The sequence below is a fragment of the Panthera uncia genome, chromosome B4, assembly GCF_023721935.1.
Source record: "Panthera uncia isolate 11264 chromosome B4, Puncia_PCG_1.0, whole genome shotgun sequence".
Taxonomy (NCBI): Eukaryota; Metazoa; Chordata; class Mammalia; order Carnivora; family Felidae; genus Panthera; species Panthera uncia.
Genome location: NC_064809.1, coordinates 128,554,886 through 128,580,100, shown reverse-complemented (window position 1 = coordinate 128,580,100; position 25,215 = coordinate 128,554,886). Strand labels below are relative to the sequence as shown.

Genomic DNA, 25,215 nt, shown 5'->3' with positions numbered 1-25,215 from the left:
GCAAAGGATTTGAGGCAGAGTGTGCTTGGCTTGTCCTAGGAACAGAAAGTGGTCAGTGTGGAAAGAAAGAAGAGGTGGCGATGAGGTCGGACAAACCTTGGTGGATAGAATGTCAAATCAAGCAAGGCTTTTTGAGGATTTGTAAGGACTTTTGCTTTTACTCAGAGTAAAATGGGGGAACAATGGGGGTTTTTTGAGCAAAGAACTCCCATGTTCTGACTTGGGTTTTAAAAGAATCCCTCTAGGGGTGCCTGGCTGGCTCAGTCAGTGAAAAGTGTGACTTCTTGAGCTTATTTATTTATTTTGAGAGAGAGTGTGTGTGTGCAAGACCACGTGTGTGGGGGAAGGGCAGAGAGAGGAAGAGAGAGAATCCCAAGCAGGTTCTGCTCTGTCAGCACAGAGCCCCATTTGGGGCCTGATCCCGTGACCCATGAGATCATGACCTGAGCCAAAATCAAGAGTCCGACGCTGAAATGACTGAGCCACCCAAGCATCCCTAAAAATAAAATCTTAAAAAATAATAATAAAACAAAAGAATCCATCTTGCTCCTATACTGATAGAGACAGGGATGAGGTTAGAATAAGAAAACAGGTTAGGAGAACATTGTGATAATCTTGGTCAGTTTGGGCTGCTGTAACAAATTACCATAGACTGGGTGGCTTATCAACAACAGAAATTTATTTCTCATAGTTCTGGAGGCCGTAAGTCTGAGATCAGGGTGCCCTGCCAGCGCGATTGGGTTCTGATGAGAATCCTCTTCTGGGTTATCGATTGCCAACCTTTCTATTCTCACATGGCAGAAAGGCTAGAGGACTCCCTGGGATCCTTTTTATAAGGGCACTAATCCGACTCATTAGGGCTCCACCCTCGTGACCTAATGACTTCCCAAAGTCCCCACCTCCAATACCATCATACTGGGAGTTAGGATTTCAGCATATGAATTTGCGGGAGACACATTCAGTCTATAACAAGAATATTGCTGTGATCCTTGGCAGAAACTGGATGAGGGTGTTAGCAGTGGAGATGCGGTGGAAGAGATTAGAGTCTAGATATATTTTGCAGGTAGAGCCAAGAGGATTTCCTGCTCCAGTGGGTAACGGAGTGGAAGGAGGGATTCGGGGACGACTCCAGGAGTGCTTTCCCTGAGCACTGGAAAGACAGAGTTGCCAACAGAGGCTGCGAGGGTGTGGGTTTGTATGTGTTTGGAAGGCACGCTGACTTTGAGATGTCTTCTGGACCTCAAGTATGAGTTTTTTTGTTTACTTATTTATTTATTTATTTATTTTGAGAGAGAGAGAGAGAGGCAGTGTGAGTAGGGGAGGAACAAAATGGGGGGAGGGAGGGGGTGGGTAGAGAGAGAATCCCAAGCAGTCTCCTCACTGCCAGGGGAAAGCCTGCGGGGGTGGGGGGTGGTGAAACTGAGCCACCCAGGCGCCCCATCAAGCATGGAAGTATTGAGTAGACAGCTCAGGAGAGGAGTCTGGGCAGGGGATATAAATACATTTGGGGATCTGAGCACACCAACGCCAGAACTTGATTGGATTTTTTTCAGTTAAGTGGGTAAGGTGTAGACCCGGCAAACAGCAATGGGATAGGCGGCTTGAATGACCTCTGAAAAATTTTGCTGGTTAGGCTGCCTAGAGACAGGCGGGGCAAGAATGAAGCGCCTCTGTGAATTGGCACGGGAAGAAAAAGTCTCGTTCTCTGCTCTGCAATTTCATCTCGCGTGATTGCATATAGGACTTCAGTACACGTTAATTCCGCATTTCCACAAGCAGCCTCACTCGACAAATAGCCATTATATATTGTTCCATCTTCAAAACAGGCCCAAATGGAGGTAATTAGGGTTAAGAAAAGTGAAGCGCCAGACAGCCTGCGAGGGTCGGGGACAGACCTCGGAGCCCACGACTCTGTCTGTGCACCCGAAGAAGCTCTGTGGTGGGCAGGGTTGGGGGGTCGAATTGAGGTGGGGGAGACGACTCTTGAGGGTTTGTTTGCGAGCGCCGGGAGAACCTAGGTCTGCCGCACCACCCCGCGGAGAGCTGGGGGTTCCGGGCGCGGCCCCTTTAAGGCCGGGCGGGTGATCTCAGCGGCGAGTTCGCCGCCCCGCCCTCCCCGGAGGCGTGCTCAGCGCGCAGGCGCGCCGCGGCGGCACTCCGCTGGGCCCGGGACCCGCCGGCGGCGGCGAGACACGGGGGCTGCGGCGCCGCCCGCCCGTCCCGCCAGGAGAGTCCGGCTGCCGCGCGCCGTCCGCACACGCCACCGCCACCGCAGCCATGGGCTCCTGAGGTACCCAGCCTGGCCGGCCTCGCGCCGAGGCCCCGAGGGGGGTGGCTGCGGACTCCCGGGGGCGGGGGCTGCTCGGTCTTGGAGAGGCCCGCGCGGGGAGCGCCCCACGGGTCGCGTTGGTCGCAGGTCCCGGGGGGGGCGGGGAAGGCACGAAGGTGGCCGGCCCGGCCGACGAGGGAGGGGGCGTCCGCCGCCCAGCCCGTCGCGCCCTGCGCCCCCTCCCCGCCCTGCAGGGTCGCCGGGCTGCCCGTGGGTGTGCCTTGGCCCCCTCCTCGCCAACGTGGCAGGCCCTCGCCTGGAGTGTAATCGGACCTGCCTGTGGGGGTGGCGGGGGGAGAGGGAAGGCCGATGGACAGGCCCTTTGCAAGTGGGGTTTGTGTGTGCCCGGTGGGTGTGCTGGCGCCTGGCACCACCGAGCGGGGGAGGCATCCGTGCCCTGTGAGGGTGGCTGTGATCTGGGAGTATGGTTGGCCTGGCCAGGCCTTCGGGGATGCTTGCATGGAGGGTGTACACGCCTTGCATACGAGCCAGCTGCTTGGAGGGGCACCGAGGCTAACCTAGGGCTCAAAGGATATTTGTTCGGAAAGGGACCTTAGAGGCTGCTGTAGGGTGTATGTATCCATCCCATGGGTTGTACATTTCCTCTCTGGGCACACTGCTCAGGTCTAGTGCTAGTTGACTCCAGGCCATGGCAAGGCAAGAGGGTTGAGGGAGGGGCATGGGTATCTGTTCCCAATTCACGTTCTCCCTGGGGTTGTGCCAGGCCAGATAGCATATACACATATGCATGGGTGTGCCCGCACGCCCAGGGCACCATGGCGCAAAGCAGGCGTTTGCACGCCTGATACCTGGGTGTGAGGTGAAGCCCATGTATTATTTATCTGACTGCCGGGTGTTTCGTGTAAGGAAAGAAGCAGCAATCTGTGCCCTGGAGGCCTGTGCGCTGCGGAGCCAGCCAGGCAAACAAGTTCACTTGCACCTGCAGAAGAGATGCAGGTCTCAGAGGTGTGATTTCCTTCACGGGAACCGTGGGGTGGGAGGGTCCCCGCAGCCCGAGCCGTGTGCCCATCTGGGCAGCCCTTGGACCCAAACTATGGATGCCCTGGGCTTCCGGGTTGGTGGAGGGAATCAAACTTAGAAACGAGTAATCACAATGAAGTGAAAAATGTAAAACAATAGAGGGAGTGCAGTGTGGGTTCACTGCTGGAAGAGGGGGAACATGGCCAGCAGCAAAGATCCAGCACAAGCGGACGGCTGAGCTGAAGCCTGAAGGATGACGAGCCTGCGTCTGATGCTTTGGTGTTTACCACATATGTTTTCCCAGTTAATTTTCTCAGTGGCTGTGTGAGTACAGAGCCGTCGTCATCCCTGTGTGCACTTGAGGAAACTGAGACCCAGGGACAGCACATGACTCACTTGTCTGTGGGCATGGCAGACCTGTGTGGAGTTGTCCTTGAGCCAGGACCTCTCTTGCTGCCGGAACTGGCTGCCTGGTAGCTGATTGAACATCTACGTGCTGGGCACCGTGCTAGGGGCGCAGGTGTCTGAACATGAATGGGGCCTGGGGCCTGGCCTCAGTCCTCCCGGTCTGCTGGGGAGATGGGCATAGACAGTGACCCCCATTCAGACACCAGGGCCCAGTAGCCCGTTCGGGTGGAGAAGGCACCGAATTCCCACCCCACCGAGGACCACAGACAACCCGGGGTACCTTCGTGCGCCCGTTGGGGTTCTGGGTGTGTTGTAAGTTGCTCCCACATGGTGGTGAATATACAGAGAGCCCCTTCTAAAGCTCTCCAAGTGGGCGGGAAGGAGACCTTGAAGGCCGAATGGGTGCGAGTGAGCTCCTTGTCCCACTTCACTCGTGTCGGCCGACTCCTGTGGAGTTTGCTCCCCGTCTGCCTTTGAGGTTTTGCTCCTGGTTTCTGGCGGGCCAGCCCAGCTCTCGCCCCAAGAGGGGCTCAGTGCTATTTCCAGTCCCTGCTGTGCTCATTTCTCCCCGTACATTCCCTGGAGTGGAAACAGCCTCAGTCGGGCAGAGTACAGCCCTTCATTGTTTTGAAACTGAGTTAACAGCGAATGCCCTTCTCGCTCTGTGGGGCATTTAGGCTGGGAAATTGGTGCGCGAGTTGTGGAAGGCCCGCCCGCAGCCGGGCCCTGGGAGAGCTCTGTGTGAGGCCTGCCGTGGGCCTTCACCGTGGCGGTGGTGGTCAGCACTTGCTGAAGTCCTACTGTGTGCGGGGCTCCTTGCTAGGCCTCAGGGCACAGAGGCCTGAATGGTGCCTTCTAAAAGGCTGTGGTTGGCTGAAGGAGTCCAATGTGTAACAAATATGCAAGACAGTGCTCTACTTGTGGTTGAAACAGAGGCCCTAAAGGGGTGCAGAGGACAATAGGAACAACAGCTTGTTTATTAAGCACTTACTGTGTGCCAGGCACAGTTCAGAGTGCTTTGATGAATTACTGTGTTTCATCCCCCCACCACCTGGTGAGGTGGGATCAGTTACCTTCCCGCTCTGCAGAGTCAGCCTAGTGGGTTCAAGCGGTGGTAACCCCACGGTGTGGGTGTGCCAGAAGTCTTCTAGAAGCCAGAAGGTTGAGGAGCCCCTGGGCAGAGTGTGGAGGCCTGGGATACCTCGCCTCCCAGACCACAGTGGCCACAGTGGACCTGGGCATGAAGGTCTTTGAAGGCCCCCCCGCTAAGGAGTTTGAACTTGACCCCCCCCCCCCGTGTGGTCAGCAGGGAGCCCCCGGAGGTTGCAAAAATGAATTGAGGTCCCCAGCCGTGGGTTACACACGTGAGGGACAGTGTTACCATCTTTTCTCCTTCCCTTATTCCTGCAGAGAACTCCGAGAACACCTGACCTCCCTCTCTCCTTTTTTGCTTTTCCTCCGGACACTTTTCCCACAGGCATCCTTTTTATTTTAGGCCCAGCTGCCTTCTCCTTTTCTTCCAGCAGCTTCTGGGTTTGACGACCCCGTGTGACCCCGGACAGGCTCTGGAGCCCGCTGTTGCCTTGGTGTGTGCCCTCCAACTGGCTTCTGGGACCGGCTGTGAAGTGGCTCCACTGGACCAGAACCCGAGTTCTCCCTGGCTGTCCCGGGTCTTGTGGGTCCCCACTGACTCCTCAAGCCGTAGATCTGGAATGAGCGTGGGCAGCTCCCTTTCCCTGCGGAGAGCTATGGTGGGTGTGCCTCCTCCGCAGGCCCCCACGCTCGGCAGCGCCATAAATACAAGCGGAGGGACGTGGGGACGGAGCAGGAGCCGGAAAGCTGGGCTTAACTACAGGTCCCATGCGTGAGTTCACTGGGGAGACGCCTGCTCTCCCTGCCTGCTGTGCAGGATGTCCAGGGGCCAGCATTCACGCAGCTTCTCTAGACCCCAGGCCCCGGGGCCGAAAGATGAGGACCCATGGCGTGAGGCACCCGCATCGCATCGGGCTTGGGAGCTTGGGGTATATAGGACATGAAGGGAGGAGTCAGAAGATTTCTGAACTGGGTGCCTTGGGAGAGGAGGCTGAGAATTCAGTAAGGGGACAAATGGGCACTGACAGCACAGGGGAAAGAAATGCCCCTTTGGGCACAGGGGTGGGGGGTGGGGCGCGGCTGAGCAGTCCTGGTGGCCTGGGAGACCTTCAAATCAGGAGACGTTCAAATCCTCACTCTCTTGTTAGCCCTGCGGGGCCTTGGGCAAGTCGCTTACCAGGTTCTAATTTCTGTTCTTTAAAAGTGGGGGGAAATGACGCAGTTTCCTACATCTGTAACGCGGGAGTAAAAATAGTGCAGCCGTCACGCAGCTGTCGTGACCTCATGTCTGCACGGAGCTCAGCACGGCATGTGGCACATAGTACATGCTCAGTGAACACTGGCTTTTATTGTTACGTTACAGGCTGCTCAATCTATTTACGCAAGAAGTATTGCTGGGGCGCCTGGCTGGTTCAGCGAGGAGGGCGTACGCCTCTTGATCTCAAGGTCCTGAGTTCAAGCCCCACCTTTGGTGTGGAGCCTATTTAAGAAAAAAAAAAAAAACGTATCTAAAAAAACCAAAGAACTGTGTGTCAGTGTGTCAGCGCAGGGAGCTGAGTCCTGCTGGGGAGAGAGACGGCAAACGGGAGCCATGACAGTTGTCGTGGGCACTCTGAGGGAACATCAGGGCATACCTGCCTGGGCAGGCACTTTTCTGATGAGGTGCCATTTAAGCTGCTGTCTCGGGTAAGGAGAGGAGGCAGCTTCCAGGCAGAGGGAACAGCATGTGCAAAGCAGAGGTCTGAGTTCCTGTCTGTAAAGTTATTTGGCATCGGGTCTTAGCACCTGGTGGACCTTCAGTCAATGATCATCGAATGTGATCTTCTCAGCCTCAAAGAGGACAGGAAGGAGAAGAAGTAAAGCGGGAGGGCGCTGCGGAGAGAATTGGACGGTCTTGAAGGTTTGGGTTTACTCCCGTTCCCTCCCCTCTGCTTCCACCGGTACCTGAGTGCAGTGCCGCTAAGCCACCAGCGTCCTCTACAGGGACCCGTTCTCGGACCCTGCTTTGTCTCAGGACTGGGCAGGGGAGGGTGGCGGGGAACACCTCAGGCAGAGGGAGTTGAGATGCCAGAATTAGGTTGCACACCCAGGCAGCGTTTGTTCACATCTCTGTTGCTCCTGTGCTCGGGCAGAACTTGGAAGGATGATGTGTGGCCTCGGTTGGTCGTTTCCAGTCTTGGGTGAACGATGGCTCGGTGTCTGCACAACGCCTTGCACAGAGTAGGTGCTGAATAAGTTTTCGGCTGCCCAGATGAACGACCGCGTGGGTTAATGTCATTGCCACTCAGGATAAAGCTGGAATTATTCTCGAGAGGTGACGGACATTGAGGCCAGGATTAATCAGAACAGGATTGTTGATTAGGACCAAGCTTCCATCAGGAGCCGATGGGGCACATGGGAGGTCTCGGATCCGGGAGGTCCGGGGCCTGTGCTGAGAGGCAGGAAGCCCCGCAGTCACCTCCTTTTCCTTCTTCGCTGGGGCGGAAACCAGAGCGGGAAGATCCCACCCAGAAAACCTTTGTGCCTAACCTGCCTCACTTCCGCCTCTACTGTGTTTTACAAAGTCACACGCGAGTCGTTGAGTATTTAACGGAAAGTTTGCAGGGGTGATCTCTGTCTTTCAGCCTTTGGAAACAATAGGCTTCTCTTGGTTTGGACAACAGTATACTTGTTGATTGTAGTGAACTTGGAACACAGAAGATTAGTGGGTAAGAGTAAACATCACTGCCGGTTTCATAACCAAGAAATAGTCACTGTTGACGTGGGGGCATATTTTCTTTCTAGGTATAATCTGGAATTATCTCGTTGTTCACATAATGCCAGCTCATAAGCATTTACCCATGAAATTAATAAGTTAGCCATAGATACAAAAAAAAAGTTAGAGAAGTTAAAAAACAGAACTCCTGGGGCACCTGGGTGACTCAGTCAGGTGAGTGTCCAACTTCGGCTCAGGTCACGATCTCAAGGTTTCGTGGGTTCGAGCCCCGCGTCGGGCTCTGTGCTGACAGCTCGGAGCCTGGAGCCTGCTTCGGATTCTGTGTCTTCCCCTCTCTCTGCCCCTCCCCCGCTCATGCTCTGTGTCTTTGTCTCTCAAAGGTAAATAAATGTTAAAACAAAACAGAACCCCTGCTGCTGTATCTGGTATCTGTGGGAAAGATGATGTCTCCACCCTTTTTGCACTAGGATGGCACTATGACTCTAAGTGGCAGGCAGAAAACTGCATGGACGTCAGAGAACTGGTGACCTGGGGCAAGTCCCTTGCCCTCTGTGGGGGCTATTTGTACCCGCTCTACTCACCTGCCGTGTGCCGCAAGGCTCAGGTGAGGTCCGTGGTTATAAAGCCTTGAGCTCCCCAAGGGGAGGGCCTGATTTAGAGTAAGAGCAGGTCACGTGAAGACGGGTGTGTGTGTGTGTGTGTGTGTGTGTGTGTGTGTGTGGCTTCTTTTCCAACCTGCAGTTTGCTTGCTGATCCTTCTGAAGACTTCGGTCTCCTCGCTGGTGACCTGTGATCTGTGGAGTCTTGTGCCTGCGTCCGTGGGCGGTCCCTGGATAGCAGGGACAGCCACCCCCACCTCAGGGTGGGTGGGGTGAAACCTCTACAAGTTACTGCATCTGTCACAGCGAAGGGATTTTCAGATCCGACGGCCTCCCTGCTCTGGAGGTCATGGTGGAGTTTGGTACTTCGGTACTTGATGTTTTTCTCCTGCTACAGCTTCTGTGGACGGCCTGCCCCCGGGGAGGCCCTGCCCCGCTGGCAGGTGGCCGAGAACCTGCACTCTGCTGGGCCGTGCTGTTCCCCAAAGCCCTCTGGGTCACCATTTACAGGAAGGCTCTGGGGGAAAAATAGCTATAACTCCATGGCTGCTGCTGCTATAGCCACTGGCAGAGCCTCCTGGTCTTTGCCTGTAGCGCTGGGGTTTTTCATTCTAGAACACACAGAATCTGGGATTCCATCAACCGTCATTTTGGGAGCCTGCAAAGCACAACAGTGGGTATTGGTGAAGGGATGTGTGTGAGGGTATTAATATTAATCAATATTAATCTCCTTTAAAACTGTTTCCTTATTTCTGAGAGCGAGAAAGAGAGAGCGTGAGCTGGGGAGGGGCAGAGAGAGGGGGAGACAGAGAATCTGAAGCAGGCTCTGCCTGGGCTGTCAGTGCAGAGCCCGACGTGGGGCTCAGGCTCACGAACCGTGAGATCACGACCCGGGCTGAAGTCGGACGCTTAACCCAACTGAGAGCCCACCCGGGAGCCCCAACATCTTAATACCAATGTTACTAATCCTCACCAGAATTTGTGTAGGGCTTTGCAGTTTGCAAATCACATTCCACATAAATTATTTCTTTTAATCCTCCCGGTGGTCCTGGAGCCTTGGAATTATTGTGCCTATTTTGGAGCTGGATAGACTGAGGCTCAGAAGGGTGAATTTGCCTGAGATCCTGTGGAGGGAAGCTCACAGGTTTTCGATTTTAATCCTGCGCCCTTGCCGCTCTGAGTGGCCCCCCAGCACAGCTGTGCTGTGAGACCCTAGATTTACCAAAACAGTACGCGTTGGCTCTACAAAGAAAGGTTGATGCGCTGTGCATTTGTTAGAAGAATTTTAGCGGCAGTAACCTCAGTGCATTTGATTTATAGGAGTTCCTGGCCCTCCGGTCCACTGGAGCGGAGCACAGGCCGGAAGCAGGAAGGTTGGTGAGGGTTCTTCCTCTCGAATGCTGTCTTTGGTTTGCCAGGAGGTATCTCCTCCCGTGTTGGGGGTAAAAGACCATTTCCTTCCCACTTCTCCGTAGTTGAGCTGGATTTGTGCAGGGGGGAGGAAACCCTGCCCTGCCCGCTGTGTTTACCCAGCTGTCCTCACAGGGAGGGCACCAGGCATCCAGAGGCCCGCCTCCGTCCTCCGCCGGCTGCCCACTTGAAAAGGAGGGTTTAGGCGGCCATTTTGGTCAGACACATGTCATGTCACAGGCCCGTGGTAGACACAGCAGTGAATGTTGTAGAGCACGAGCATGCCTTGTGTGGCTGTGGTGTCCCTGCGGCCTGGACAAGGGAAGCACCAGGCGCTCGTCACTCGTTTGGGATGGCCGGGCTGGAGACGCTTGGTCCTCTCGGGCTCTCCACTCCCACCCCTTCCCGCCAGGCCTGCTCTGTGGCCTGCTCCTCCCCTGGGCCCTGGCACCTATGCCCAGGCGGACCACTTATGGCTGGGTGTTCGTGGTGACTCCGGTCACCGTCCACCCTTCCACCTGCCCTGGGGCCAGGGCATCAGGGTCTGTCTGCGCTGGGAAGGGCCGAGGGGCTGAGCAGCTCTGGCCCTTCACCCACAGGTGAAGAAATACACGGGGAGGAGGGCGCTGGGCGAGCAGAGGCCGATGCTCTCTGTCTGCCGAACGGGGCTTTGCTCTACCGTTTCTTCGTCTGGGCACTCTTACAACTACACGTCGTCAGTGTTTTTCCTAACAATTAGGCTTATTTCTTGATGGGGATTTAAACGGATCCCGTCTCTCTGGCAACATTTTTAAAGTCACTTTTACGCGTTCACCCAGCCGTTTGGACTTCCAGGAATTCACCCTACAGGTGTTTTAATATGGGGGCGAAGGGATCTATTGGAAGATTAGTCATTGCTGCCTATTTGCACTAGCGAAAGATTAGAAGGAGCCTAGTGTCCATCCACCGAGGGCCGGGAACAAGTTATGCTGCGTCTAAACCGTGGAATACTGTGCGGCTGTGGAAGATAAGGTTGAGACTCCATGCTTGGATACGGAACCGTGGCCGGCACAGTCTGCTGTGAAAGAAACGGGTGCAGGGCAGCATGTCTGGTGTGCCTCCATCTGTGTAAGAAAAGTGCACTTGCTTATGTGCGTACATGAGGTCTCGGGGGGGTCTGCACCGAGTCGGTGGTTATGGTGCCTCTGGGTTCGGGCTGGTGCTGGGAGGCTGTTCGCTAGAGACCCTTTGAAGCATTTGCATGCCGAGTCATGGCGATAGACGATTTTTTTTTCAAAAATTAAATTAAGGAAACAAGAACCAGAAGAAACGTATCCTTACATCTCGCCCGGTGCGGGAAGGTCAAGGGTCTGGCCACTCCCTCAAGGACCTGCCAGCCTCACTCAGGCTCCTACCACCATCGAATCAAAAATGCACGCTTGGAGCCCCGGGGCTGGCTCGGTCTGTAGAGCATGCGACTCTTGATCTCAGGGTCATGAGTTCGAGCCCCGTGTTGGACACAGAGTTTACTTAAAAAACAGACAGGGGCGCCTGGGTGGCTCAGTCGGTTAAGCATCCGACGTCGGCTCGGGTCATGATTTCGCGGTGTGTGAGTTCGAGCCCCGCGTTGGGCTCTGTGCGGACAGCTCGGAGCCTGGAGCCTGCTTCGGATTCTGTGTCTCCCTCTCTCTCTGTCTCTCTCTCTCTGACCCTCCCCCACTCACGCTCTGTCTCTCTCTCTCAAGAATAAATAAACATTAAACAACAACAAAACAGACAACAAAAATGCATGCTTGGGTCTCACAGAGGGGACCAGCTGTGAGGGTTTGGATGTTTCTTGATAAATACGACCCGAGCCCCAGCCCTGGAGAAACTAGTCACCCCCTTCCTCTGAAACACTGCTATTGGCTGGCTTCTCATTTTATTATTATTTTTTATTTTTAATTTTTTTATAAAATGTTTATTTACTTTGGGGGGTGAGGAGCGGAGAGAGAGAGAGAATCCCAAACAGGCTTCACGCTATCAGTGCGGAGCCCAACGTGGGGCTCGATCTCACAAACCACGAGATCACGACCTGAGCTGAAATCCAGAGTCCGATGCTTAACTAAGCCACTCGGGCACCCCTGTCTTGTCAGTTTAAATCCTTGCTCCGATACGCTCGCTTCTTAACCTCTGAAACTGGCAGGGGCTTCCCCACTGACAGCAAAATAAAGTTGAACTCAGCCCTGGGCCTTCTAGGCCCTCTTTCCTGGGCCCCTTCTTGAGCCACACTTGACTAGTTACTTTTTCCTCTGTGCGCCTCCCTGACTTCCCACCTCCACGCCTCTGCCCGTGTAGGTCCCTCTCCCTTCCTGCCCTTCCCTCCCTAGCAGTCTCCGTGTGCCCCGAATCCTGTCTGCCTTCCAAGGCCTGGCTGCATTTCCACCCTCGTGGCGCCCTCTGACCTCTGTGGCTTCTTTATCTGTTCCTCTCGGCTGGCAGGTAAGCCTCTTGACATTGTGTCCTAGGTATCTGATTCCCTACCCGGCTGTGGGCTCCTTTAAGGCGAAATCCAGGTGAGATTGGAAGCTGTTTGGGGCAGGGCCTGGTTCACCCCTGCGAACCTCAGTGCAGCCACGCCGAGCAAAGCAGGGACATCGGTCTCGTCTCGGGCCGGAGTGCCTGCATGCGAACTTTCCTTGCGTCCTCATGAGAACCCCTGGGGTGCAGCTGCCATCATGCCCCCTTACAGATGAGGAAGCAGGGCAAGCAGCAAGAAGCTGGATTTGGGCACCCATCTGGCTGCCTCCAAGTCCTACATTGTGTCAGTTTTTTCTGTCTCCTCCCCCAAATCACGAGTAATACTTACATCCTGGGCTGACTCACAACCTGTCGCCCTGGCCACAGACAGCCTTGTATTATTTGACTATATTTTCTTCCCCACCAGACTATGAACTCTTAAAGGATTAGAGTCTCGTCTGAGATACCCTTTGGACTTAGCACACAGAAGGTGCTCAAAGGTAAATATTTTTGTACTTAGAAAAAATTTTTAAATGTTTTTATTTATTTTTGAGAAAGCACAAGCAGGAGAGGGGCAGAGAGAGGGGGAAGGAGGATCTGAAGCGGGCTCTGCGCTGACAGCAGTGAGCCCGATGTGGGGCTTGAACTCACGAACTGTGAGATCATGACCTGAGTTGAAGTCAGATGCCCAACCGACTGAGCCACCCAGGTGCCCCAATATTTTTCTACTTTTAAAGTTTTTAAGGAGGTTAACTTACTACATATAGTAAAATACATTAGTCTGGGCACCTGGGTGGCTCAGTCCGTTAAGCGACTGACTTTGGCTCAGGTCACGATCTCATGGTTTGTGAGTTCGAGCCCCATATCGGGCTCTGTGCTGACAGCATGGAGCCTGCTTTGGATCCTCTGTCTCCCTCTCTCTGCCCTTCCCCACCCCCTCTCTCAAAAATAAATACACATTTAAAATAAATAAAGAAAATACACTAGTCTTAGACCTGTAGCACAATGAGTTTTTACGTCTGTAAGTACCCATATAAACCATGTGCAGATCAAAGTTGCAGAACATTCCCAGAGCCCAGAAGCCTCCCAGGGCTTCCTCCCAAGGTAACCACTACTCACACCTCACCGCTAGTGACTCGCTTTGCCTGGCTTTGACCTTTCCAGAAATGGAATCTCATAGAAATACTCTGAGATTCGTCCAGATTGTGACCAGCAGTCCTTTGTTCTTTTTGCCTGCTGTGTGGGGGCCCACCGTTTGAAATTATCACCATTTAGCTATCCACTCCCCTGAGGATGGGCACTGGGCTTGTGTCCCACCTCTTGCTGTGTGCACAGGGCTGCAGTGAAGGTTCTTGTTCTTGTCTGCGGGACACGTGCACTGGTTGGGTGAACCCCCGGGAGGAACGCTGGCTCCCCCAACTTGGCACGAATCTGCAGGAGTGAAATTCAGGTTGGGATTTCTCACGGAGACACCTGGGGCAGGAGCCGGGTTCCTTGCTCAAGGCACCTCCCGGGTCGGGGCAGGTTCAGGGGTCTTGCTTGGACAAGCCTGCTCACACGGGGCAGTAGGACAGTTGAGGTTTGTGTGTGTGTGTGTGTGTGTGTGTGTGTGTGTGTGTGTGTGGTGCTGAATGGGGTTTAGCTGGCTGGAAAGGTGGTCACACTTAAGGGGACATAGAGTCAGGCTAAAGAGGCAGAGCTCTGGCCCATCTGTTCGCTGTTTGGGAGAAAACTAGAGTGATCCAGATCTGACCTGGTATGTATTAAACAACAATAACAACAACTTAATTACAAGGCCGAATGAAGTCAGCCCTTGCTGACGAATTTTGGATGGCCTTGTTCGCTTAGATTTCTGCTCCACACGAAGGATAGCTACATGATTGGAGGATTTTTCTCTCGTGGTTGGGGGGTTCGTGGGAGCTTGGCCCCGGGAGAAGGGGGAGAGACGAGGAGCCATTGGAGTGGCCTGGCTTGTGGGTGTTGATGAAAGGGAGTGGGGCTGAGAGGGGACCCTGCCCCCTCGTGAGGGCACGTGACCCTCTTCCCAAAGGCTGCCCAGACAGAATTGGCCAGCTCCGGCGCTCCGTTCCTCTAATCCCCTCTGGTGAAGGGCCAGGCTGCGGCCTGCTGACCTGCTCTGATAGTGGGTCAGCCTCCCCCCCAGAAGGCAGCCTCCCCAACCCCCCGGAAGTTCACAGAGCCAAATGGCCCCAGGAGGCGGGAGGGCTGTTGTCACTGGCAGGTGTTAGAATGGGGGCAGAGTGGCCAGTTCAGATTAGTAATTCCTAAGTTCTACTAGTGAGCTATGCTAAGATGGGATGTTTCATATATATATATATATATATATATATATATATATAATATATACATATGATTATATATACGTTTATAAGTATATAGGGGCGCCTGGGTGGCTCAGTTGGTTGAGCATCCGACTTCGGCTCAGGTCATGATCTCACACTCCGTGAGTTCGAGCCCCACGTCGGGCTCTGTGCTGACAGCTCAGAGCCTAGAGCCTGCTTCAGATTCTGTGTCTCCCCCCTCTCTCTGCCCCTCCCCTGCTCATGCTCTCTCTCTGTCTCAAAAATAAATAAAAATATTTAAAAAATTAAAAAAATATATGTATATTTTTTGTTTTTTTGTTTTTAATTTGAGAGAGGGAGAGGGGCAGATGAAGAGAGAGAATCTTAAGCAGGCTCCATGCTGAGCTTCCAACATGGGGCTCAACCCCACGACCCTGGGATCGTGACCTGAGCCTAAATCAAGAGTCAGACTGAGCAATGCAGGTTCCCCTACATACATACATACATACATATACATACATACATATACATACGTATACATATACATATACATATATACATATATATGTGCGTGTGTGTGTATAATATATATAAACATAATATATATAAACTTTATATATATATATATTTTATATATATATTTATATATATATAATATATATATATATATATAAAGTTTATTCTGAGTGAGAGCAAGTTTGTGCAAGGAGTGGGGAAGGAGGGACAGGGAGAGAGAGAGAGACAGAGAGAGAGAGAGAGAGAGAGAGAGAGAGAGAATCCCAAGCAGGCTCCTTGCTGACAGCAGAGAGCCCGATGTGGGGCTCCACATGAACCACGAGATCATGACCTGAGCCGAGCCAGATGCGTAACTGACTGACCCACCCAGGTGCCCCTCCATATATATATTTTTTATTTTATTTGTTTATTAAAAGAATTTTTTTTAATGTTTATTTTTGAGGGAGAGAGAGCGAGACAGTGTGAACAGGGGAGGGGCAGAGAGAGGGGGAGACATGAATCCAAAGCAGGCCCCAGGCTCTGAGTTGTCAGTGCAGAGGCCCACACGTGGGGGCTCGAACCCACGAACCGTGAGATCACGGTGTGAGCCGAGGTCGGACGCTTAACCGACTGAGCCAGCCAGGAGCCCCACCCCTATATATTTTTAAAAATGAAATATATTCGGCAAAAATCCCTCTCCCAGGCTGTGTTAACATCCTGGGGACGAGCGTGTGAACAGGTTGCCAGCTTAGCTTGGCCTGTGGGTGTGTGTGGCAACTGCCCGGATGAGCGCTTCACGGCTGCAGCTCCGAAGGGCTTGGGTCTGAACCTATCGAACGAAAATGCGATCTCAGGAGGTTTAAAACAGAGCAAACAATCAGAGACAGGAGGACAAGCCTGGGCGTCAGAGACTGCCGGGCATGTGAACCCCCAGCCTGACCGCAGGATAAAGCGGCTCTCAAATAGGAGAGTCCTTGTAAGAGACAACATGATACAAGGCCAGACCCAGCGCTGAGGGCTTTCCTGTATTAACCTGTTTGCTCCTCACTCTGTATTCCTCACTCTGCTTTCCTGTATTAACTCTGTTTGCTCCAGACTCTCTCTGAGGCGGGGGTGACTGCAAGCCCATTTCACAGCTGAGGAAGCTGAAGCAAGGACGCAGAGCTAGTAAGTGGCAGGGCTGGGGCTCAAGTCCAAGTGGCCTGAGTGCAGAGCCCACAGCTCACTGATGGCACTTGGAAATCTGTGGATCTGATGGTGCGGCAAGGGCAGTGTCTGCAGCCCTTTAGCCGGAAGCTGTGAGCAAACCGCCTTGCCCCACTGCCCCCACCCCACCCCACCCCGAGCCTTTGTTTCCTCATCTGTAAACCGGGTGCATTACTTTCCTAAGGCTTCTGCAAGAGAATGCCAGAGACTTAGTGACTTAAGATACGAATTTATCATCCTGCAGTTTTGAGGTCAGAAGTCCAAAATGTATTTCACTGAGCCCACATCAAGGTGCCGGCACAGCCACGTTCCTTCGGGAGACTCTGTTTCCTTGCCTTCTCAAGCTTCTAGAGGTCACTTGCGTTCTTTGGCTCATGGCCCCTTCCTCCATCCTCAAAGCCAGTAGCCTGGCACCTCCCAGTCTGTCCGCTCTGCGTCCACTGTCACACTGTGTCCTTCACACCCTCAGCCTCCTGCCTCCTTCTTGTAAGGGCCCTCGTGGATTATATCCCGCCTCCGCAGATAATCCAGGAGAATCTCAGGGTCCTTAATTTAGTCACACCTGCCGAGTCCCTTTTGCTGCGTGAGGCAACATATTCCCAGGCTCAGGGGTTTGAGATGACATCTCGGGGCGGGGGCGGGGGGGCATTATTCGGTCTTCAGCACAGGAAGTCTGGGGGTGGGGGAGTATTGAAATACTCTGAGATGGTGAGGTGTTCTCTGAAATCCCTAACTCCCAAGGCAGGTGACTGATCTCACACACAGCTTTGTAGCTTTTCTGGAAGAGGTGGGTATCTTCAGGAGGGAGTTAGCCAGAAGATGTCTTGCTCAGAGAAGGATGGGGGTAGGGGCTGTATCAGGGGAAGTGAGCATCTGTAGCCCTCTGGGTGGTTTCCTAAGCAGGCTCCACGCTCAGCTCCGGGGTGGGGGTGGGGGGCTCGATCCCATGACACTGGGATCATGACCTGAGTTGAAATCAAGAGTCAGGGGGCTCGGGGCACCTGGGTGGCTCAGTTGGTTAAGCGTCCGACTTCGGCTCGGGTCACGATCTCACGGTTTGTGAGTTCGAGCCCCGCGTCGGGCTCTGTGCGGACAGCTCGGAGCCTGGAGCCTGCTTCAGATTCTGTGTCTCCCTCTCTCTCTGCCCCTCCCCTGCTCACGCTCTGTCTCTCTCTGTCTCTCAATAAATAAACGTTAAAAAAAATAAAAAGAAAAGAGTCAGGGGGCTCGATCCCATGACCCTGGGGTCACGACCTGAGTCGAAATCAAGAGTCGGACACTTAACTGACTGGCGCCCCGAGGCCTGGCTTTCTGACCCACAAGGTGAGTTCCGTCCAGCCCTGTGGCTTGGTGACACACCCCCCCCACCCCGCCCGCGGGGCTCTGCTTTCTAGAGCCCCCTGTGGCCTCCCGGGAAACTGTACCCCCGCCTGGATGCCCCAACTACACCTCACGCAGCTGTCAGGAAGGCCTTGTCAATCTGGAGAGCCACAGGTGGTCAGTCAGGCACTGCCTGTCCCCCACCTCGCCCCCCCTCCCATCTGTAACAGGGGCTGGATGCAGAGATTCTGCCCCGGGCGTGTTCCTGACCGAGTGCCTGCCCACAAACTGTCCCATGCCTCTGTTCATGTTGTTTCCTCTGCCCCCTAAGCAATCGGTCAGTAAGTACTCTGCCAGCATGGCACACGGTCCCTGCCCTCACGGAGCCCAACTCACAGGATGTTAAGGGAACAGATTAGAGCAAACTCCAATAGGTCATAGAAGGCGATACCTGTCGAGGCTGGCGGGGACAAAGATCCGTGGGTGGGAGCAAGAATGCTCCACGCCCCAGGGCTGGGCATGGTGGTGATGGAGGGCATCACAGACGTTCAGAGCTGGAACGAGCTGCGGAGGGCAAACGCCCATTCACTTGTTCCCTTATCCTTCCCAAGCGTGGGAAGTGTGAACTGCGTCCAGGCCCTGAGACCGCTGCCAGGTCACGATTACACGTAAGACGTGACCTCTGAGCTCCTGGAGGTTGCAGGCCAGCTGGGGAGAAGACAGGCAAGAGTAAACCACCCAACAGAGGCTCCTGGTCAGTATTCCTGCCCCAGGGGACTTCTAGCCTCATTTGATTGGGAGCTTCCTTTTTCTAGAAGCAACCAGAACATCGCTAGATTGTTCCAGTTGTAAAAACATCTCCATCTCAGCAGACCCCATCTTTTGCTGCTGCCACCAGGTGGACTGGGGGTGTCTCCTGTTGGACCTCATCGAACACGTCCCTTTGCCCTGGCTGGCGGGGCCTCTCCACTTTGGAAGATGGGTGTGGGACAGCATGATGTAGCCTTCATCCTCTGCCCTCACCCGGCCCCGTTCCTCTCTCCAGCCAAAGGTCCAGGTCCTTCAGCCAATCTCTGGAGGTGGGGAGGGGCCTCTCCAAGGTGGGGAGGGGACCAAGTGATGGAAAGCCTGTGTGGTGTGCAGCAGTCAGCTGATTCATGGATTCTTGTCTTCCACATCCCTACGATGGCGTCTGACACAATGCCAGGCTAGAGACCGATGACCCAGGCGTGGGGAGACAAGAAGTGTCCCCGCTGACCTTTTAGTGCCATGGAGCGAGCGCAGTGTGGCTCAGCAGGCACGGGCCGGCCCTCAGGTGAGGCCGTGATGCTTAGGATGGCTTGTGAGCGAAGAGGCAGCTCTCCTTAAGAGGACCAGGGCAGAGTGGAAGGCAAGTTGGCACAGAGGCTCAGGCCATGTGTGTGCGGGGACCCTAAGGGAGGAGGCGGGGGGGGGGGGGGGGGGGCGAGGCTGGGACTCGGCTGCCAGGGGCCCCGGGCTTCTCTGCAAAGGAGTCAGGACTGCAGCCCGCCCACGTCACATCCCGACTCGTTCTCAAAGGACCTCAGGTCAGGAGGAGGGACATGGTCACGTTTGAAAATAAGGGAAGAAGTAGACCACGCTGATTCCTGCTTCGTTGAACCTCAGCCTCCCTGCAGCTCTGGAGGGCAGCCCAGGCCCCCACCTTTCTGGAATCCAGAACACTCAAAATCCCAAAGGTTCTTCCAAGTCTGCGGCAAACTAATTTTGTGGCAAAAATCTGACCTGAATTGATGTGAGACTAATTATGGTCTTTAAAAATATCTCCTGTTTCTCTATGGAAATACTATGTGTTTGATTTTTGGGTGCTGCCCACACCCCTCTGGGGTGTCATTCTATGCACACCATATCCAGCACTGTAATCCTTTCTAAATCTGAAAAAACTCTGAATTCCTAAACTCTTTGGGCCCAGGGGCCCCGGCCACAGCATGGTGCACCCAGGAGACAGGTTCAGAGACACCCAGGCACTTGCCCAGTCACAGCTGGGTGGTGGCTCCGGGATTCCAGCTGTTTCCCTGACTCAGAGCCTAGGACAAAGTACAGACCGTGGCCTGGCTTCTTCACAGCCTGGGGGTTGCGTGTCGGTGCGAGGACACAGGTGTGGAGCGACCTGGCCGGCAGGTGGCTGCTGGGAGAAAGGCGGGCCCAAGCCTCGACTTTGCTTTGTGTCTGACTCAGCCTGGGATGGAGGGAACAGGTGCGACCCCAGGAGAGGCCTGAGGACAGGGAAGCAGAGGCATTGGGGAGGAGAGGGAGCCCTGTCAGCGACTGGCTACACTTCTCCGATTCACGCATCCCTGTCGGTAGAAAACTTTCTGGTTCTGGATCTGCACCCCCAGCGTATGCATATTGCTACATACATGTTTTGCCTCGCTGTGAGACCATGTACATCATAAAACCTCCACCAAAAATAGGAACCAAAGCAGGAGCTAAAGATGGGATACTTTAAAAAAAAAACATTTTTTTTTTTTTTTTTGGTGGTACAAAAACCTTCTGGCTTCATGTGCTTGATTATTTCTGGAACGTGTGCTTTAATGCTCTGTGAGAGAACAGTTGGAAGGTCTGGCTCTGCGTTCAGTTTGTTTAGATGTTTGGTTTTAATGGCTGCCCTCTCCGAAAAAGATCCCTGCCTGAGACATGTAGCTGTACACAGAGGAAACGCATCACTGGCTTTCTTTCTAAATTGGGTTACTCATTTTTCCATCCTGTCCACTGCGTATGCGGAGGATTTGTTGAGATTTGGCTGGTACATTTCCATTCTTCCTGATGCCAATCAGATGTTTTTGTAAACTAAATGGAAGGTATTTTATTTTAAAGTTCTTGACACATGAGTCCAAAACCCAGTCCAGTGCTTTGGAAATTTTTAAACAGATTAGAAAATTCTGTTACGTAGGTTTTTAGGAGTTCAGGTCTGAGAGTTTTCTAAGTTACAGACTTACATTGTTTTCAGTAACAAATCTCTATGGCAGCGGGAACATTCCCCACATTTCCGAATATCCTTTTCCAGAAGGCTCCGCCAGCCTAGGTTGCTTCTGAAAGAGTAGTTCTTCTCCCATTTGTTGTGATAACACGCCTTTCCCACAAAGGGACGTGTTAAACATGCTTAATTTTTTTTTTTTCAACGTTTATTTATTTTTGGGACAGAGAGAGACAGAGCATGAACGGGGGAGGGGCAGAGAGAGAGGGAGACACAGAATCGGAAACAGGCTCCAGGCTCCGAGCCATCAGCCCAGAGCCTGACGCGGGGCTCGAACTCACGGACCGCGAGATCGTGACCTGGCTGAAGTCGGACGCTTAACCGACTGTGCCACCCAGGCGCCCCTAACATGCTTAAAGATGGTTCGGAAACTTAACTGGGAAGCATATTCCTGATAGCCCGTGGTCACAGAGAAAGAAGGGCAAATATGGAAATTTTTTTTTGTGAACGAAAGAGGTGTTGAAGTAGGTGGTTAGGTCTTTTTGATTGCTTTTCTACAAGATAACCAGTAAATCTCTGAAACAGATGATTTCCTGAGTCACTGCCCATCTCATTACAAATTTTGTGGAAAATTCTGTCCTACTGTCTAAAGCGTTTTATTGTGGAAAATTTCAAACACACAGAAGTAGACCAAATGATACAATGAATTTCTGCCTGTCAGTCCCTGCGCTTCAACAGTAAGGAATGTCCTGCCGTCCCGTTGCCTCTATCCCTCTCCCCCTTAAAATAATTGTTTTTAACGTTTACTTATTTTTTAGAGATAGAGACAGAGCATGAGCAGGGGAGGAGGAGGAGGAGGAGGAGGAGGAGGAGGAGGAAGAGAGAGAGAGAGAGAGAGAGAGAGAGAGAGAGAGAGAGAGAGGGAGAGAACAGAATCTGAAGCAGCCTCCAGGCTCTGAGCTGTCAGCACAGAGCCTGACGTGGGGCTCGAACTCACTCACGAACTGCGAGATCATGACTTGAGCCGAAGTCAGATGCTTAACCGACCGAGCCACCCAGATGCCTCTATCCCTCTCCTCCATTTAAAAAGCGAATCCCAGAAGTCCTGTCATTTTTTACCCCTTAATAATTCAGTATGTCTGTCTTCTTGATAAAGACTTTTTAAAAAACTTGTTTTATTTTGAAATAATTATAGGCTCACAGGAAGTTGCAAAAAATAGTATTCAGAGTACCCCGTGTCCTTCTTCTCTCAGTGGTGACATCTTGAATGGCTGTAGGATGGTGTCAGAACCAGAAGTGGACATCAGTACGGTACTATTAACTATACCACAGATCTCAGTCAGTTTTCACTGTTCGTGTGTGTGTGTGTGTGTGTGTGTGTGTGTGTGTGTAGCCCTGTACAGTTTTATCACCTGCAGACTCATGTAGCCACCACCACTGTCAAGGTAGAAGGGATCTCGTCACCCGCAGGGAGGTTCCTGTGCTGCCCTCTATTTGTGCACACACCTTCCTGATCTGTTCTGCATCTTTATAGATTTGCCATTTCGAGAGTGTTCTATAGAACGGATCTAGACAGGATGTGACCTTTTGTGGTTGGCTGTTTTCACGAAACAGAATGCCCTTGAGCTCCATCCAGACTTCTGCCTGTATCAGTAGTTTGTTGCTTTTTATTGCTGAGTAGTATTCCATGGTCTGGACGTACTGGAGTTTAACCTTTTGCCTGTTGAGGGGTATTTTGATTGTTTCCAGGTTTTGGCAATTACAGACACAGCTGCTGCAAACCTAAGTGTGTAGGGTTTTGTGCGAGCATATGGTTTCACTTCTGTAGGAGAAACATCCAAGAGTGATCATTGGGTTGTCTGGTAAATTGCATGTTAGTTTTATAAGAAACTAACTGGTTTCCAGAGTGGCTCTACCATTTTATATTCCTAACAGGAATGTATATAAGAACGAGTTTCTTCCTCATCCTTGCCAGTGTTTGATGTTGTCTCCGTTTTGTATTAATGTGTGTGTAGTGATATCTTGTGGTTTCAGTTTGCATTTCCCTAATTGCTAATGATGTTGAACAGCTGTTTATGTGTTTATTGTCCATGTATCCTTTTTTAAAACGTTTATTTATTCTGAGAGAGACAAAGACAGCACAAGTGGGGAATGGGCAGAGAGGGAGAGGGAGAGGGAGAGGGAGAGGGAGAGGGAGAGAGAGAGAGAGAGAGAGAGAGAATCCCAAGCAGTCTCCTTGCTCCCAGCACAAAGCCCACAAAGCTGCAAGATCATGACTTGAGCCAAAACCAAGAGTTGGATGCTCAACCGACTGAACGACCTGGGCGCCCCTCCATGTATCCTTCTTGAGTGAAATGTCCATTCATACCTTTCGCCCATTTTCTGATGTCTGTCTGTCTGTTTGTTTGTTTTACTGTTGAGCTTGAACATTCTTGCTGTATTCTAGATGCTTGCCATTTGCTAGATATGTATCTTCTAAAAATTTATAGCCTTGCATTTTAGATTTAAATCTGTGATCTATTTTGAATTAATTTTTGTATATGGTATAAAGGCTTAGGTTAGGGTTCATTCTTTTTTTTTTTTTTTTTTTGCCTCTGGATGTCCAGTTGTTCCAGTTCTGTTTATTGAAAAGACGATTCTTCTCCCAGTGATGAGGATGTTTTTGTACCTGCCCTCCACGATCTCACCTAAGAACGATCTCACCTAAGAATTCCTGTGTGTTACCTATTTCAAAGATATCTTTTCTTCCTTGGTTTGTTAGCCTCAGGACCTAACAAAGTCCACACATTGTATTTAATTGTATCTTGAGTCTCTATTCTGTAATAGCCCCTCAAGCACCTTTGAGTATAAGCCACCGATTTGTTGGCGAAACCAAATCCTCTGACCTATAGACTGTCCTGTAGTCTGGATTTGCCTGCTGCTTCCTCGTGATATCATTTAGTCTGTCCCACTACCCTTTGTATTTCCTAGATACTGGTGGTAGTTCTAGAGGCTTGTGTCAATCCCATTTCACTTTTGGGGTAAGGGTCCTTCTTGGGTGGTGCTCTGTGCTCCCTGTGCATCCCATCAGGAAGCTGGAAACTTCTCGCTGCCCCGTTTTGGGGATGCTGATCTTGACTGTGGGTTCAGAGTTGGACTTCCTCCAGCTGCCTGGTGCATCCCTTATCAAGTTCTCCATCAGCCAGGGGCTTTATCCTCCATTGATGACCCATGTCTATGTCTAGTATTTGTTTTGGGAGTTGCAAAATGGTCCTTTTTATTCCATTATTCTGTCTCTCTTTATTAATGGGCCTGCTCTAGAGTAGGACACACCCTTAGCATTCGTGTAGTTACCCTGAAGTATTGTGCATAGGGAAACTGAGGTTCTTAGAGATGAAGTCACTTGTCCACACTAGCCGATGGTGGAGTCTGGCAGGAATCCTGTTGGGTGACCTCAAAGCTGAAGCTTGGCTGTGCTCCTTAAACACTCTGCCCCACAGTCCCTGCCACTCTGAAGCCTTTCCTGACCCTCTCCCCCCAGCCTTAGGCCGAGGCAGGTGACGCTGCCCGAGTGTTTACTTCAAAGCTGCTCTGAGAAAAAACACGAGGCGATGCTTGGGAAGATGATTTGTAAACCACGAGCGCTGCCTGGCGTCAAGGAGGTGGCTGGGAAACCCGGAAGCGCGGCGAGCACGGCCGGGCCGGAGAGCCCTGCCAGCATCGGCGGCCCCTTCCTGCCAGGAGGGTCTCGGGCCTGCTGGGAAGGGGCCGTGTCCCAGAAGGAGGCTCTGGAGCCGAGGGGGCTGCTCACGCGGAGCCCCCACCTCCGAAGGCGCAGGGACCACAACGTATACATAGGACCTGGGTTTGAGTCCTGGCCCTGACGTTGGGGCGAGTCCCCCACCCTGCTGAGCGGATCTCCTCCTCCTGTGAACTGACTGACTGACACGGGGACTGACACGGGGAGCGTGAAAGAACTCAGCATGCTGGTGTCTTTCCGGGGCCGGAGAGGGGGGCGCTCCAGCGGCCCTGAGCAAAGCCCCGGGAAGAAGCTGGGCCTGGGGCCTTCGCCCGGCTTGCCCGGCTCCCATAGCCGAGGAGCCGTCCTGGCGCGTGTCCCCACCCCGTGAGCAGGGTCGGCTCAGCGGTGCCCCTATGCAGGGCCTCTCAACGCTGCCTTTGGTGGCGAACAAAACAGCCTTTGACCCACCCGCCCGCCCTTGCTTGGAAGCCGCAGGTTTAAGAGTATTTGCACTCCCTCCAGGCGCCTCCCCCCACCCAATTCCCTGTGTTTATTCATTTAATTTGGGATGACAGACAACGATGATGATTTACAACCCAAATCTTCTTTTTTAAAGAAGTATTTCTGGCACCGGTTTCCAATTTTGCAGCCATACTTACAGGAGCTATTCTTAGACTTGTCGCTGTTTCCTTTTCAGAGCTCGCCACTGCCACCGGTCTTTATATAGACACCTTCTCCAGTTTGGAGTTTCTTTATATAGATGCCTTCTCCACTTTTGATTTTTAATCTGGATTCATCTCTTGGTCAGTGTGTTAGAGATCACTTATTTGTGTAGGAAGACAGAAATGCAAAGGGCTCTCGTAGGGTAAAAACTCACAGCTAAGAGCAGAGGTGGCGCGTACGGGGGGCAGGGTTCTGGAGACGTGGGAGAGGGGCCGGGGGCAAAGCCAGGAGCGTGCGGACACAGTAGGCAAAGAGCCTCTTCGTGCAGGGTCAGGCTGTGGGCCTGGGTGCACCCAGGGCGCCTCTGCTGCGGGGAGATGGCTGCTCCAGGGTGGCTCTGACCAGCCCATCAGCAGCCGGCAGACCCGAAAGGGACGCCTGTCAGGGCCGCGGGGCTCCGATGCCCTTGGCCACTGCTGTGGCCAGCCTCTCGAGAGTGGCTTTACTCTTTGACAGCAGCTTTTCCTTGGGGGCGCCC

The 25,215-nt window shown here is 52.8% G+C and overlaps 1 protein-coding gene across 3 annotated transcripts in view; it reads left to right on the top strand.

Annotated features, from left to right (window-relative positions):
- The first annotated feature begins 2,151 nt into the window (after positions 1-2,151).
- TMEM184B (transmembrane protein 184B) overlaps positions 2,152-25,215 on the top strand; it is a 49,079-nt gene continuing 26,015 nt past the window's right edge. For all 3 annotated transcript variants that reach the window (XM_049626362.1, XM_049626361.1, XM_049626363.1), the window contains exon 1: positions 2,152-2,290. The gene's annotated coding sequence lies outside the window, so the exon portion shown is untranslated. The remainder of the gene's footprint in view (positions 2,291-25,215) is intronic.